We start from the raw sequence: 6,148 nt of genomic DNA, 5'->3' as shown, positions 1-6,148 counted from the left end.
AGTGGGAGAGCTATGATAGGGACTTGGGAAAAATGAATGCTCTTGTGCCCCTTAGAAATTTTTATATATGCAGAGAATACAAACTCTTTGAGATATATATACACACACATATACATATATATAATAGAAAAAATTGCTATAGAAGCATTTTAATTCAATGGAATCACACGGAGTGTCTTTGCCAGCAGCAAAGGCCCATGTTTCTGAAGGTGTCATAATGAAATGATTTGGGAGTGGAGAGAAAGTAAGGCTGAGAGCCTTGGTCTGTTACACCTCTGTTCTCTTTTATTGCCCTTGGTTCTCCCAGCTCTTTGTTCTCCTGTGGGCAATTGCTGCTGGAACTGGTGCATTCCTGCTAAATGGCATTTTAACCCTGGTATTCCCACAACTCCATGCTATTTCCTTAACTGACATTTGCATGGCAGATGGCGCAAATGGCCTAGCAAATATATACTAGGTCAGTGTTAAAAAACTGCCAGATTGATGGCTTTGTTGGCTCTGTGCCTCTAAGCAGAGACACGACTGGAAATTGCACAGAGACTCAATTTTCCAGACCAACTTTTGGGCTTTCGGTTCCTCCCTTGCTATGGGCGATCAGTAGGACAGGTGAAGACGGGGCGAGTCCGATTGGCTTCACTTTTAAATAGACACTGATGTGGGCAGATGGGTTGGCATACAATGTGCTGAACTGGGAGCTAAATCTTCCTACTTCTAATCCTGCCTGCATCAGATTTGCTCAGGAATGGAAGCCAAATCTTAACCTGTTCATTTCCAGAGTGTTCCATAGGATAATACCGAGCTTCTTTCAAGAAATGTCATGATGGCTGATTTAGGAAGGTAGAATATTTTGTCTAAGTGCTTAAAGAAGACTGCTTTACGTAATACTTTTTTGTCCCTAACTACCTTTGGGGAAGAACAAACCATTGACTTGTCTTGGACCTCATCTTTGGTCCTTAGGATTTTCATCTCTTGCACAATTATTTCTGTGTTTGTGGTCTTCCCAACTAGACTATCAGTCTTTGATGACAATGACCAAATCTCATATATATTTGTCTTCCTTCTGGCATGTAATGGGATCTCTTGCCAATGGTACTTCTCAGTGCCTCGTAAATGTTTATGAAATAAGTCCTTCTGGCCGGCTTCATAATGCTATGACAAGAGGCAGGTAGAGGGATCCCTGCCCTGGCTCACCAGTGCCCATAGGCCTACTATTGGGGTAAAGAGTCCCAGATTTTATTATCTCAATAGATGACTGTGAACATGACGTGACAGTTAGGTAAGATTCTGCCTGGAGCCTCCCTTTTCCACACCTGCTAGACCATATTCTTCATACACGTGACTCTCAAATTTCTTATGCTAACGGCTCTGAGCCCACTTCCAGAACCCACATGGGCCTCTTCCGAGGGGCCCCTCTTCCCTGTTCTCCGAAGGGAAGACTATCCTAGTGTGTGCATCCTTAGGCCTGGAGGGTAGCCAGAGGGGCAGCTGTTTGCAGGGAGGGGAGAAAAAAGGTAGAGCTGGAGCCTGGAAATGTGCCCCAGGAGGCGAGTGCAGGTGGAGCTGGGGCCTGGAAGCGAGGGTGGTGAATGGGAGGAGGGAGTGGACGCCCGCCATGCTGCCATGTTCCGGTACAGCTTGTGGTGATCCGAGAGTTTAAATCTGAAGCTGGCCTTCAATTTTTCATACTAAGATAGGACTGTATGACAAGGTATATTTTTCAAAGCAGACAGATAGAATGTACTTTATTTCACACGTGTTAGTCTGATTTATAGCTTTTAAATATATGGACGTCAAGTCGTAGGCTTCCATTCTTCCATTCGTAGTCTCACTCCTGAGCCCTGCAAATTTTAAGGGCAGGCTCATGTCAATGCATTCAACTCACAGACTAGTGTTGGGATGGAAAGGAGATGTCAATCCCTACATTTTATTAACTTATTTAACCTTTCTATAGATAGGTACCTTTGAATGTAGCAAATGACAGAGAAAAAAATGGTAAAAGACCCCCACTCTATGCACGTTCTACCAGGGACAATTTCCTTATATGAACCCGAAAGCACATCGAGTCACTCTCGCTTCTTTCAATATTGGGAAGTTAGGGAAGAACTTGAATGACAGAGTAGCTGGAAAAACAATACAACTTTGTTACCTATAATCACCCAAACTGATGACCAACTAAACCCTGCGAGGTCGAAGTCCTACGGGTCTCCTTTAGTAAAGAAGATAATTAGCTCATTAATGGCTCTGAATGGAAGGAAATGGCTCTTAAGGCCCTTGAAAACAATATTTTCTACAAGAGACTGAACACTGCATCTGTATTTTTGTATATAGCTTATTTGCTTAGGTCATTTCATGCTTGACCTTTTGTTTTCTAAGATAACGTGAACGTGTGCCTCCTTCGAGTAAGAATGAAGACCAAATTTCGAGGCGAGCAGGGCCCGACTGGCAGGGTTTACGGCGCTGATTTGTGTCCGAGCACACGACAGGGCAGGTAAGATTCCAGAGCCGATGTCAAGCATCAGTTTTTCCTCTGGGATACTTTGGGAGAGCACAATCATCAAGATAATGATTATTACAATTTATAGAAACATTTTATTGTTCCTTTTCAAATGATTTTTAAAAATCCCACTATAAGCAGGAAGAAATTAAATTCAGAGGGAAAACAAGAACTTTATAGGCCATCTGCTCAGACTTTCAAATTTAAATTTTATACATAAGAGCACATTAGCTGTGGGGAAAAAATGTGATCACATTTTGTAGCTGTCTGAGCAATGAAGAAATTTCCCTCGTTGGGCTTTCTGCACGGAAATAAAAGGAACCGTTTTGCTGGAGAAAATGAAATGGCTTCGGTATGGGGGAAATTTGCTATTCACCATTTTATATTTATGGAGTGCTGAACTTACCCCGTCCTTTATAAAACATGAAGTCACGGTCCATGCCTCAGGGGTCCACAGGTGACATTAGGCAAACAGTATGGGAGAGCACCTCACAAAGAGAAACCCGAGCCCCTGACAGCCAGTTAGTGGTGGTGAGTAACGGGATGGAGGGGGGTTCAGGGCGACAGTGCGCCCACCTGTGCGAAAGGGGACACAGACACAGGACGGAGGGGAAGCTGCGCCCCTGAGCCCGGGGCCTTCACCTTACAGCCTGGTCCTACTGGCCTGGGCCGGGAGGCATGTGCTTTCTCACATGGGAACGGGGCATGGGAGGATGCGGCTGACAGCAGGAAACAGTCAAGGATCACACTGAGTCGAGAACGGGGGACAGCAACACTGCTCGCACTGGCCGCTGACCCCTGTGAGCCGCAGCTGCCGGCTTTCCTAGGAATGGTCAGGACAGCATTTGATGAGGTCGGGCTGCTCCTGCTGCCTCCGACCTACCTGTCTGATGCTCTGTGACAAGGGGAAGAGAGGTCGTGGCGAACGCCAGGACAATTAGTGGGCGCCGTTGCTTTTTTCACTGCTTGCCTTCCTCTCTGGGCTGTGATTACCAGAGAAACCTCCATCCTCATTTGGTCAAATGAAGCCTGGCAAACAAACCAAGCCTCTCTCCCCCGACTTTGTTTTGCTGTGAAATGATAAAAGAGGCACGGGGAACATCCAGACTGATGGAATGAAGGCTGACCCTCGTAGGCAACGCGGTCTTTTCCAGCCGACCCTAAGAGCTGATACCTTAAAGCACCTAATTTAGAGAGGTATGTGAAATCATTAAAAAAAAAATACTAATTAAGGAAAACCAGCTACAGGGAAAACTGTGAACCGAGGGTCATGAAAAACAAATTAAATTCATCTGAGTCGGTGCTATTTTAGAGAAGCCTAGAAAGGCTTAAATTAATCTGATGATAAATGAATGAAAGGAACACAGAACTCAAAAGGAATGATAAGCACTGAAACTCAAACTTTGTTCAATCATAAGATCTTAAAAGCAAAATAGAATAGCGGTGCAGAGTCTGGCCTCAATAGTCAGACCACCTGTGTTTGAATTTTAGGTCTCCTGTCTCCTAGCCGTGGGCCCTTGGAGAAGTTAATTACCCTCTCTGTGCTTCCAGTCCCTGATCTGTAAGATGGGGCTAAAAATAGTACTCAGTTCACATAATTTTGAGGGGGGTTAAATGAGATAATACATAAAACGTACTTAACAGTGTGCCGGAGATATGGAAAATGCTCCCTAAATATTAGCAGCTTTAATCTGGTGATTTTCAAACTATGCGTCAGACAGTTCGAAGGTTCTACAGGTCTCATTCTGGAACACCTATAAGTTTAAGGGAAGGATAAGCAGGGAAAATTTGGTTTCCATCTGCAATTGCCATAGTTGCTCAGCTTTTGCATATTCTGTTTTAATTTCTGTTAGCCATTTTATTTGCACAAAATCGTCTAAGTTAAAGCAAAACAAAACCTGCATTGTAAGACATCTGTGATCTGGTCTGTTTTCCCAGTTAGTTCAGGAATCTGTCTGTTGGTCATCCTGCCTCTTCTTGAACCTCTGTAGCTAATGAGCTCTCACCAACCCACAGGCCTTTCCAATTCAGGGTTGTTCAGATGATCAGAAAGGTCTTTTCCATGTTGACTTACCCGATTTCACCCTCGGGTTCTAGTTTTGCTCTCTAAATATGGCCAGCTTCTTTTCTAAAAGATCCCTTTAGATATTGGAAAACAAACAAACAAACAAACAAACAAACAAACAAACTATTACGTCCTTTGAGATCTTCAGTTGCCAGAGGCAGAAATTGACTCTGGCAAACATAAAAAGAAGATAAATTTCTTGATGAGCCATCAGGCTGCTCATAGAATTGAAGAGAAGTTGGAGAACCAGACGTAGAAGAAAAGGCAAGAATCCGGATCTTTCTGGAGGTGTTGGTGGCATGACCCACTTAGGTCTTCCCTTCCCACGTTCTTTCAGCTATTCCACCAAAGATGGGATTCCCATTCTCCCTGCCCATCAGTTCACCAGCCTCTCTCCAACAGTGGGGCCTGGAAAGGCCTGACGCACCCAGCATGTGCTCTCCTGAACTCAGTGAATCCTGGGACTCCCTTTTTTTTTTTTTTAATTTTATTTATTTATTTGACAGAGAGAGAGAGAGCACAAGCAGGGGGAGCAACACAGAGAGGGAGAAGCAGGCTACCTGCTGAGCAGGGAGCCCGATGCGGGACTCTATCCCAGAACCATGAGATCATGGCCCGAGCCAAAGGCAGATGCCCGACTGACTGAGCCACCCAGGCGCCTGAATCCTGGGATTCTCTCCTCTAGTTATCATCCTTCCAGTCATACTGCAAAATTGGTTTGCTTTCCAAGGCACCCATGTCTGAAGGCTGATACTGAGCTTTCAATCAATTAGAACCTCCAGAGTAAGGCTTCCAGATTTACTAGTAAAACACACAACAACCAGTTACATTTAAATTTCAAACAAACGATGAGTAATTATTTAGTATAAGGATGCCCCATATATTTTATCTGGCAATCCTACTTAATCGGTTTTTTGTTTTTTAATAGAACTGGCTACGAAACCAATGCTTGTTCATCTATATTTTAGAAGCTAAGCTCAGGAATTTACATTTATCTCAATTAAATTTCATCATATTAATTTCAGCTTCTCTTTCCAACGTGTCAGAAGTTTTAAATCTTGATGTTATGAAGTCAGTGTATTCATCTACTTCTCAATCCTGAATCCCTAGTTTGATATGGTGACCAGATAGGGCGGGGGAGTGGAGGTCCATGGAGGGACAGGTAAAGAGAACGATGGAGTGTAGAAAGGGTGTTGGGAGTAGGGAGATAGCCAGTCAGAAAGAAGGACTCAGCATAGAAAATGTTTTAGGGAAATTGGAGTAAGAGAAAGAAATAAACATAAACAGAAAGGAGAGGTATCAGTTGGAGTTCTTAATTTCAGTCGACTCCTTAATTTAAGCAAAAACAGAAACAGAACATGAGAGGCTTGCAGATCTGATGGGAGGTTTGGATAACGGGCCAGGAATCAAGGGCCAGACATCAGGAACCAGAGCAAGGGCTGTGAAGTAGAAACAGACTGGACTCAAAGCCATTTGAGTTGTTCTCAGGCTGGTGAGTGACCTCTGCCTGGCCCCACAGCCTTGGGTCAGGGTGAGCTCTGGCAAAGAGTATCCCTCCGGCTGAGACTAAGTCACAGCCCACCCCACAG

Source organism: Ursus maritimus, unplaced genomic scaffold, assembly GCF_017311325.1.
Source record: "Ursus maritimus isolate PB19 unplaced genomic scaffold, ASM1731132v1 scaffold_21, whole genome shotgun sequence".
Classification (NCBI taxonomy): domain Eukaryota; kingdom Metazoa; phylum Chordata; class Mammalia; order Carnivora; family Ursidae; genus Ursus; species Ursus maritimus.
This window is presented reverse-complemented; position numbering follows the sequence as displayed.